The sequence below is a fragment of the Python bivittatus genome, unplaced genomic scaffold, assembly GCF_059951505.1.
Source record: "Python bivittatus isolate LINGU-HERP-01145 unplaced genomic scaffold, Pbiv_v1 ctg000350_np1212, whole genome shotgun sequence".
In the NCBI taxonomy this organism is placed as follows: domain Eukaryota; kingdom Metazoa; phylum Chordata; class Lepidosauria; order Squamata; family Pythonidae; genus Python; species Python bivittatus.
This window is the reverse complement of record NW_028277074.1, coordinates 22,089,299-22,100,875: the sequence shown is the minus strand read 5'-3', so window position 1 is coordinate 22,100,875 and position 11,577 is coordinate 22,089,299.

Genomic DNA, 11,577 nt, shown 5'->3' with positions numbered 1-11,577 from the left:
TGGTAGCCCCAATTAATACACAGATGCAGCCCCTGAGAAAGCAGTTTGATCAATTGTGGATATCTTTGGGTAGTTCTGCTGAAACTGAGAAGTGCACTAAAGGATCAGTTATATTGGAACTTTGAATCAATAAAACTATGTGATTGTTGTTGAAACATATCCTGTTGCCCACTGGGAACAAAGATTCTAAATTGGTCAAAGAGAAGCCAGCCCAACAGTGTACCTGATAAAAGTTGCCTCAGCTGATATAACAATTCTGGACCACAGCACCCACAGCATTTACCAAAGATGGCGTAAGAGGCTGGCTTAAATTGACTCTCAGATCTTATTCCTTGGATAAGGACACTCTGCTGACCTCTTGTGGTCATTTTCCCAGTTGCTTCCTCTTATTTTCCAATTGGGGCTTATCAAGGCTTGACCTTATCAAGGCTGAGCTGCAGACTTCACGGTCATCCGGGTGCAAGTATCAGCACTGAGGCAGCACCAATATAAACCCACCAAATACAGGGCTGGGTCTCACACTATACCTATGATGCCACAGCCTATGAGATGCAATAACATCTCCAGTGGTGCATGTACATATTGGATGTGAAGGGATGAAAGCTTGTGGAACACTATAAAGGCAGGATCCAGGAGCTGAAGAAAAGGTGCTCATCGTTACTAAGTGGATTCAATCCTCCAAATGAAACCTGGACATCCAGTCCAACCAGGATCTGGAGCTTCCACATCAATAACCTGTTCTTTTTTTTTTTTAATCTGTCAGAGTGGAGAGAGATGGATGTTACATTACATCATATCCCCACATACAGAGTTTTACATGACTTCCACCACCACCTTTGGGGGAGGAGAAAATTTATTTTTACAGTGTATAGTATATATTGTGGCGTGTTTTCAGATATATTGACTACCAGAAAGCAATATGTGACCAATGGGATTTGTCAGATGTACATAGCCAGAATTTATTCTATTGGATTATTTTATAGGGCTTCTACTCTGCAAGTTTAATGGAAGGTGGATAGTATATCCAGGTCTATGAGTTCAGTTTCCAGTAAAAGTGTTTGAACCCCATAGAATTAAGATATCTCTGATAAGTCCTCATGGATCTAATCATGAGTAGCTTCCTGGTGGTCAATGTAAGTGAAGACACCACTGTGTAAAAATAGACTTGTGTAAAACCCTGTATGTGGGACATAATGTAATGTAGCATCCATATCTCTCTGCTCTGAGAGTTTAAGGAAAGGTGGACTGTATTTTCTATTCTGATATATTTCTTTGCAGCAAACCCTCATATAACTGTCTAAAAGTGGTGAGCTTCCAGAGAAGCAATAACTAAAATAAAATCATGTTACAAGCAAAGGAATAATAATTATTTATACATTTCAATGAGCCTAGCACAAGATAGCCCTCCCCTTATCTTTACTCACTTGAGAGAGATGTTTAGGCCCTGCTATTTTTGCTCTTAGAAAATGAACCTAAAAATTTCAGCGCTCTTTTAATCTGGAATCATAGTTATTTTATCTGTCATTTATATGTTTTTAATTGGGCTTTTAACTGTTTAATGTGTTAAGCATGTCATCTGCCTTGAGAAGCCATCCATAAGGACCAGAGGGGTCAAACAGTGGTTAGTCAAATACTGTATATAATGATTTTATCCATATTTTGCCACATATTCATGTTGCATCTTGTGGGAGACTTAGCTTTTTTCCCTTCTATTGTTCCTTACTACAGCCTTGTGCTGTGCTGTGCATAGTCCAGCTAATACCTGAATAAATAACTGGTTGGGAACCCCATATCGGTCATTTTGAGTTGCATTATGAAAAATAAAGATGTTAAATAATATAATCTACAGAACGTTTACTTATACAAGTATATGTACTCATTGGCAAATAGTTAAGAAATGAACATCTCTGGATATCACCGACTGAGGGATAAACTGGTCCCAGGTGATCTGGGCTCTAAAAGATAAGCTTTGGTACCTTCCCTTGACACTAAAATTGCAGCTTGTTTGCTTAAAGGGAACTACTGTCAGGCCTAGCCCAAGGAACTCCCAGAGACCATGTAAATTCAGTCCAATGTTTATTAGCTACAACCTCTAGCAAGAATCTTCCCAGACTGAAACTCCAGCTCCCAAGCAATGCCAGCCACAACATTGTGAATTCCTCAGGGAGGTGCCAGCCTCATCCTCTTAGCTCTTCCCCGCGACTCAGGAGATGAAAGAAAATGTTTTTCTCCGAGTCTGGCCTTCATGATTCCATTCCATCACAACTACTGAGACCTCAATGTTTAGTTGGCCCTGGATTCCATTCTTTGTTGCATTGTTGCAGCGTGAGAGATCCACCTGCTTCTGTTGAACAGTGAGTAAGTCTTAAATCCAAGCAAAGGCTGGGAAGACTATAATAATATAACATCCCATGATAACTAACCATTCCTTTTTGAAGATCCACTGCTGTTTGCAATCTTTATTTGCTGAATGATCAAAATGTAGATCTTGAGGTGGCTGTGACTTAACCATCTTCCTTTGTTGCTCCCAAAGCATACAAATATTCAGTCTAGTAGCACAACTGAATGTATTGATTCAATGTTTCTATTGAACTATACAACTATTTCCTTGTATGCACACATGTGTGCAGCTCATTTTCAGTTAGGTCTTTTCCAGCTTGGTGTCTTACAGCAATCTTGGGATTGTAATGAAGGCATGCTGGCAGATTCTGAATTCAGAATTCTGGGAGTTACGGTCCCAACACATCAACCTCCACTTGTCCTAAATTGTATTTCTACAATTTATTCTATTTATTCTACAATTTATTCTATTGTATTTGTATGAAAAGTAAGGGATGTACTGGTGTATGTAAAAGACAAATGGTTGACAGTAAATTCTTGGCCCTTTCCCAAAAAATGAGTGCCAAGTCATATCCCTCTTTTGCAACATTCCACTAAAATGTCACTGCTATTTAAGATGTTCAGCTACTAGTGATCACCTATTTATCTTTAGAGGGTAAGCATCTTAGGGTGGCCTTCTAATGGTTTTAGTACAGAAGCAAAGATCAGTTAGAGCAGGGTCCTCAAACTTTTAAACAGTCCCTCAGAATGTTGGGGGGGCGGACTATCTATCTATCTATCTATCTATCTATCTATCTATCTATCTATCTATCTATCTATCTATTATTAAGCTTGTATACTGCCTATCTCCCCCAATGGGTGACTCTGGGCGGCTCACAATAATAGTTTGAAAAAAACATGAATGAATTCTTATGCACACTGCACATATTTTATTTGTAGTACAAAAAAAAACAGGAAAAAAACAATACAATAATTAAAATTGTATAATAATTTATACAATTTATATTATTATAAATACAATTTATAATTTATACAATTTATACAATTTATATTATAATAATAATAATTAAAAACAGGAAAAAAACAATACAATAATTAAAATAAAGAACAATTTTAACCAACATAAACCCCATTCTCCTACTTGAGGGGCAACCACACAGCCCAAATGGAGAAAGTAATAGGGCGCCCTGGACCCCACCAATCACCCTGCACAGAGAATTCCTCCTGCGGAGTATGAGGAAGTATGAGTTGAAGTGCCCCTGTAGTTGTAAGTGTGGACGGGCTGCCAAGTGCCCAAATTTTGATCATGTGACTGCAGGGGTGCTGCAACAGCTGTAACTTTGGGGACTGAGCATAACTACTAAATGAATGGTTGTTAAGCGATGACTACCTGTACAAAGAATTTGAGATGATGAAACAGGTCTGGGCAAGGAAGAGGAGTTTGGATATAAATGCAAGGAACAGAAGAGAAGAGAAAGTGAAACAGAAACAGAAACTGAGTACAATGCTTTCTGCAGTCCTGATAATTTGCAAAGAAGTAGGCTGACCTGATTTCCAAAAATAAAAACTTGGATATACGAATATTAAAAAATGCATACATGTATACAAATCTACAAGTCAATTTCCCCAAAGTCACAGGCAAAAATTACCAGAAAAAAAAGGACACAAAGATGTTTAGAAGAGCTTCTCTGGAATGAAGCAACTTTAAGTAGTTCCAAACATTCCTGTTCCCTGTTGTGCTTTTACACTCTGTGAAAAATTATTTCCAGGCCAAATTAATTTAATAAATGACTAACAATCACATGACCACTCTCTCCATCATAAGGCTATCAGACCTGATCTGCAAAAATCCATTAGTTGTCAGCAAAGAGATACAGGAAACACTAACTTTGCTTCTTATTCTGGATTTCTGCAGACTAGTACTAATCAATCAGCCAGTAAAATGGATAATGGAATAGCTTCATTCCCATGTTCCCTTCCATCAAAAGGTACCCCAAGACTTGATGAGTAATGGAAAGACATCATTTCTTTGGCTACTTATTCCCATACTGTTCTGCCTGCTCTACCTTGAGCCCTCCCATTAGTTCGAGGATGCCTTCCCCAAAATCAGGACTGTCCCTGTAAAACTGGAATTTAATCTTGGAAATAAGTTTCAGGCACTGATAGTGCCTTCGGTTGACTAAAACCTAGTCATGGCAGCAGGTTATTGGTAATATTTTAATGACATTCCCAATGAAATCCATTGTGTGGGTAAAACAGGAAGGAACATAAAATGCAAACGTGAAGCACCATGAGAATGGGGCTCCTGCCATTCTCCAAATAGGGCTCCTGTACTCATGATTGCTGGGGAAGCCCAGATGGTTTCCGAGGGATTGCAAGAACAGGGTGGGCAATTGGGAAAAAGAATGACACAAGCAGCTTGGAGAACGACACACCAATCACCCTGCATGGAAGATCCCTCCCGCGGAGTAGGAGGAGAGCCACCAGATGGCCCGGTATACCTGTAATGTAGAAGAGTCCAGCTCTGCGATCTCCCTCCTTGTGCCTCGCCTGCAGCTCCTGATACAACCCCGACACTTCCGCTTCTGAGAGACAGCAGCGGCGGCCAATCAGGCAGGTGGGCTGGATAAATGACCCTGGGCCATAGTTTGAGAACCCCTGAGTTAGAGAATGTAGATAGTTTTCCAGATTATAATGTATCCAACAATTTAACTGCTGCTGGTGAAGCCACTTTAGAGATGTCAGTACGCATTCTCTAAGGATAGTAATAAAATATTGTCTTTTTTTGGCGCAAACTGAAAAATGCACATTATAGTCACCTAGAGTTTACTGGATGTGAACAATGATAGCAAGACTATTTTGAACCTAATGAATTTAGATAAATTGTATCTGTAAATGTAATCTAATATATTCCACATCACATACAAATACAAAATTCATTTAAGCCCCTACATATGAACTTGGAATCCTTGGAAAGAATATAACTCCATTTAGAACACAAACAGCACTTTCTAGATCAAATGAAATACCCAGGTTCATTTGACCTAAGTGGTTTTATCTCACCCAGACTAGATTTCATCTTATTGGCCACTGACCTAGGAAACTGTTGGCTTCTTTAAATCAGTGCAAGTCCTCACTGACATCTCACTCCAAGTCCAGGGCTATGGTCGCACTACATCCACAGCAAGAAATTGCAGCAAGTGAGCATACATTCAAACTCCATTTTTACTCCCCCTCCTGAGTCTGCAAACAGACTAGGGTGTGTCAGAGATTAATCCTGATAGCAGTCTGTCATAATTATCTTTTATCAGGGAACACTTGGAGAAAAAAGGTCTATTTAATTATTTTAAATAATTCCACCCTCCAGCCCACCCTCTTCATACCAGGAACTCATAGCTGAAATTGTAGAAGTGGAGGGTTGTTTGTTTGTTTGAGGAACACTTTTCCATCCATCTTTTTCAAACTGACTTTAAGACCACTTCAAACCCACCAGTCAGACTTCTACTGAATGTTATTAGCCAAGAAAGACAAGAATGGAGCAAATGGCAAGAAAGGATGAAGCCCACTAATCACTTTGTCCATATTTTCAGGCCAAATAAGTGAAATTATCCAGTATAACTATATTAGGCTTTACCTTAGATACATCTGTGGAGCTCCCTGAAGGCTCCATTAACGTGCACCCAAATCAAGAGGGAGGTGTGTGAGATTTTTGGAAGCAAGTAAGATAAAGATTGGCCATTTATAGTTGCATAGAGCAAAGATGGAGAAGATTGCAAAAACTCTGTTAATTAAAGAACTGGAAATTTTTTCTTTCTTAAAACTGAAATTAATTTTATCTATTAAAAGCTGCTTAGTGTACTATCATTTTGGAAACAGTGCTTCATAACACCTCCTTTTACACTGGAAATGCTGCCAAATGGTTCAGAGCTTCAGTCAGATGCTGAATGTGATATGTTAGCAACTGCCTATGTTCAGCAGCATATTCATGCTCCTAAAGCAGAAGAGTTAACTTTTCTTTGTTTTGCAGTAATTGTAGCATCTCTGTCTGCAGGCTATCTCCATATTTCTTCAGAATGTAGTACTGAATGACTAGAGAAATTTGACAAGAAAGACAGTTGCCTGCATTCTGGAATGAAAAGACCATAGAAAACGCTTTGCAATTCCATCTCTGAGAGCAAAGAAATGAACGACAGTATTCATAGCACTCTATCCCAGCTTGGTACCCTCAAGATGTGTTGAGACTACAGCTCTAAAAATTCATAGCCAACACTGGAATTCCCTATTACAGATGATGGCATTCAGCCATCAGTATATCATAATAGTGAAACCTACTACTTCTCACTATTCTTGGGTCAAAAGTGGAGATCAAAGTTGTTTACCATACTTTACTCTCAAAGAAAGGCTGCAAAGACTACATTTCACCTGTAGTGCTCTCAAGATACAGTACATTGCCATCTTTATCAGCGGACAATTTGTTTCACATGTTGCTTGTAGGGCCTTAACTTCTAGTAACAAATGTGTAAGTTCTCTTTCTAGAATTACAATCAGATTTGTTTGGGGAAGTTTCAGGGATTATGACCTGACTCAGACTAAATAAGCAAGTGAGTAACTGTTTGAACTTTTTGTTTGGACCTTTTTAACTTTATAACTTTATAAATTTTAAATGTAAAATTGAGACAGAGCCAAACATGTGAATGGATTCCCTTACATAACCAGAATAATCTGTACATTGAACCACTGAGGAAAAAACAGTGGGCTGATTAGAATTTCCAGACATTAACCTATCTCTCTTCCCATCTTATATACATTACCTGTGGATGAAAGTCAAGTGCAGTTCTTGAAGACCTTACAAAGTGTATGATGAACTGGGTGTTGAAGTTTTTTGCTTCCTTCCCATCCAGTTTGAGCAGAATATGGCAACAGAAAGTAGATGGTTCACAGATAATAATACAATCCCCCTACAACAAGGATGGGGATACCCAATTTCCCTGTGAATAAAGTCTAGCTGTCTTAAACCTGGTGCCCTCCACATGAACAGAAAAAGACTGACAGAGAAAAAAACCCTTTGGAAATCACTAAAAGCATATCCCCCCCTCCCACCAAAAATCAATTTATAGGGGAAAAGCAGGTGTGATTTTTATCTGTAACATAATTTTCAGAAGTTCTAAGTAGCTGAATGAAGATGTTTCCTTGCAATTTTTAGCTAATATTAAAATTGAAAAGAATGATAAACTGAAGGAATAAGGGCAGAACTGGATAATCAAATCCCAGAAAGGAATTACGATATTAGTTGAAAGGACAATAACCCCAAATTTAATGCAGTCCTCCCACAAGGTAACATACTTAAGTGGGTAAAGATTTCTAAAAATAGATTTCTAAAAACAATATTTATATAAGTGCTGAACTATCTCATCCTGAAAAATAATATTTTAGCTGTTCTTTCATTATTGTTTTTTTTTAATCATAACATGAAGTTATTTGCCAGCTTACACAAATGTGTTCCATAAGTTCATTTGTAAGTTTCTCAGCCAGTAAGAGAATTGTGGCTTTTTTTTTCCTGCAGAAAGATACTGTAAGGCAAAGCAAAGTGTTTGCAAAAAGTCTGTAATATCACTGGTTAGTAACTTCCTCTCAGGTTGAGGAAGAAGGCAATAGCAAACTAATTTTAAAAATGTTGCCTAGAAAACTTTATGAATTTATCCATATAGTAGCCAGGAGTCCCGTACTACTTGACAGAGGAAAAAAAAGATGTTGCTTTGATCATAAAAATATCAAAATAACATGTTCAAATGTGTGCTTAGTCTTACAGATCCCAATAGTATATCATAGATCTACTAAGTATCTGAGTATTAAGAATACTTTTACAGAATACCCATTTAGTGTTTCACAAATTTATGCAAGTGGTAATATTTCTTCCTTTGCCATTCATCTATATTGTGGATGTTGTGGAACAGGCAAAATAATTCAGACAGGCTTAGAAAAGAAAACCAAACATGGAGTCTCTCTTACAATTCTCAGGGGCTGAGGGGCAGGCAACTCCAGACAAGGCCTCTAGAAATGAACTTTTTCCAGAGTTTTGATCCCCAATCACAGCAACTGCCAGCAACGCCAAGTCCTTTTCCACCTCAAGGGCTCTCAGCAAATCAGTGAGGTCAATACAGGGATGGATCTTTGCCTCCTACAGGTTGTATAAAAAATTTCTGTTTTCTGACTGGAATCAGTGGTGATGCTCTGTCTTAGGTTCAAGTAGCACATTTCAACGTATTTTAAAATGTTTTTAAACCAAAAACAAAACCTAAATTAACATTACTGAAAATCTGATATGCTTGATACACATACACATGCACTATTTCAATAGTTTTTTCGGGGAAGGTACTTTGGACTTCAACTCTTGTGACCCCCCCTGCCCCCCCCAGTCAGTATGGCAACTAGTGATGCTGCCTGAGGTAAATCATGGGGGCTTGATCTTCACAGATATGAAGGAGACTGGGCTTTGAAAACTTCTAGAGGGTTCAAAACGCTTCACAAACCATTATTTCTAGTTCTTATGTATTCAAAACCTCCTGCTTTTCAAAGAAGTCAGTTTATCCACTTCAGCAAAATCTGACAATTTCACCAACCATTCCTCCATAGTAGGTGGTGTTGAATCTTTCCATCTCTGTGCATATGGTAATCTCACCACCATAATCATATATTGAAATAATCTTCCATGGCTTTTTTTCTCCCTAACCATTTATCCATTAGTCCTAAAAGAAAATGTTCTGGCTTCAACTGAATACTGATCTTTAAAATCCTCTGAATCAAAGTGAATCCAAATATTTTTAGCTTTTTTACATGTCCACCAAGCATAATAAAATGTCCCTTCATGTTGTTCACATTTCCAACATACATTTGAAGTGGCTTTATACATTCTAGGTAATTTCTCTGACATCATATACAACAATACATCATTTTATAAAAAATTCTCTTTGAAATCATAACACAGTGTAAATTTCAACCCTTTTAACCACATGTTTTCCCATTGATCCATCTGTATATTATAACCAAAATTCTTAGCCCACTTTATCATATGTTCTTTTACTTATTCTTCTTCTGTTTCAAATTCCTTCTTTTATTAGAGAAAATACATTAACTACACTTATTGATGACTGGAAACCTCTTATGGACTTTTTGCATAAAACTGAAAAAAATGAATGTGATTTATGGTTTTGATGATTAGATAGGATAGATTATAGAAAGAAGAGTAATATGATGTAACTTTAGAGAGGTTAAAATATATTTATAACTGTTGTGAAGAATATCAGAAGCCACTTCTTGTATCTTCTTATTTTCTGTTTTTTTTCAACTTTTTTTCTTTTCTTGCACTTTTTGCTTTTCATTTGATTTCTTTCTTTTTCTTTCTTTCCCCCTCTTTATATTAATTTGTGTTAGTTTTTATCTTCTTGTTTAGAAGTTTAAAACCTCCTGCTTTTCTACTGTTAAAAAAAACCTTGAGTGTGGTTTACACTTGATGCTCACATAAACAAAAGCAGTTTTAAAAATAGATATTATAGTAATAAAACAGGGTAAAAATTATATCAAGGCAGAGTGCACAATACAAACAGCATCCTTTATTCGCTCATTAAACATTCAGTAAAAAGGCTCTGACCATCTGTCTCAAAGATAAAAACATCTCAACTACCCAGGGAGGATGTTCTGTGACTCTAGAGCTTTATTAAAGAAAGGTCCTCTCCCTGGTTGCCACTTAAAATTCCCTGGCTGCCACTTGCTTAGTCAGTGTTACTATTCCCAGGTTGCAGATTTGGGCAGGGTGGAATGCTTACTTAAGGCTAACTAGAGGTGGCAGCAGGGCTTCTAGCCCCTGGTTCTGCTCAAACTTACAAGCCCTGTCAAGTCCACAGACTCATACTGGCCACAGAATTTGCAACTCCTGAATCTGTTTTGATTACTATTCCTCCTGATGCCTTTGCTCGAACACATGATGGGTTGGAAACAAGATGTGTATTCCCTGCTCTCCAACTCATTCAGCTGAGAGGTCTGAAGGAAAGCCATACCATATTCCCATTCAAGCAAGTACATCTGCCTCCGTCTCTGCCATCTCTGCCTCCGACTTCGCAGCTGAACATATGGAGGTTGGAGAAAGGGAGCAGCTACATGCATGGATCTTGTCTACCTGCTTTCAAGTCCTAACGCTTTCAACAAAATACAAACCAACACATAAAAAGCAATGAAATGAAATGGAATGATACTACAGCTCAAGAAGGCTGGCTGAGGAGGTCACCCACCTCTTTAAACAAATGGTTATTTAATTGATCCAATAGATTTCCCACCTTTTCTCCTAAGTGTTCAAGGTCTGACTCTTCAAAACTCAGACTACTAGTCCATCTATCTCAGTAGTGTCTGAAGTGATTGCTTCTGATCTGCACACACAATAGCATCATGCCACTTAAGACAGTTTGCACATTTGTATCATTTGCATAATTTACTACTTCACTAAATGTGGCCTATCTTGGCATATAAATGAGCACATAATATTTATTTACTTTAGCAGTGAGTATACACAATACACTCTAACTTGCAAAATGTCTGCGATTACAAAGCATATTATAAATTCTCCAATATGAACTCAAGAATTTCAAGGTACTGTTTTGTTATTTTTGTTCTCCTAAATGTGCCTTATCTTCCCTTGGTGTGGCTGATGAGATGAATGCAAAGGTTTCATTTTTCACTGGAATAAGCACATTTCATGCAATAAATTATTTAATTTCAGGTGGTATCTTTGGTGGGAGCATATTGCAGGTATTACTCGAATGCTCATTTGAATAACTGAATTCAAATTTCCATGGATGATTGATCTGGAGAGTTCATGTTATTATGTTTCTGAGCACATCTCTCAGATGTAATGTCATGCAAAAATCTGGGACTTTGACACTGAATTCTGCTTAATGTTGTTTTATCCTATGTGAATTTTCATTGCCAAACTGAAGACAATAACAAAGTTTAATTGTTGTTACATTAGTTGTGGCAATAACAATTTCTAGCCCAATGCTTGGCTGAAGAGCCAGGTCTTCATGGCCTTCAGGAAGTCTAAAAGGGTACGGGCCCTTTGAATCTCAAGTGGAAAAGTGTTCCAAAATTGAATGATGGAACCAGTTCCCTCCCTCCCCACCCCCACATCACCTCCCAAACTTTTACATGAAGGAACATGTCAATATCTGTTCCCTATATAAAGAAAAA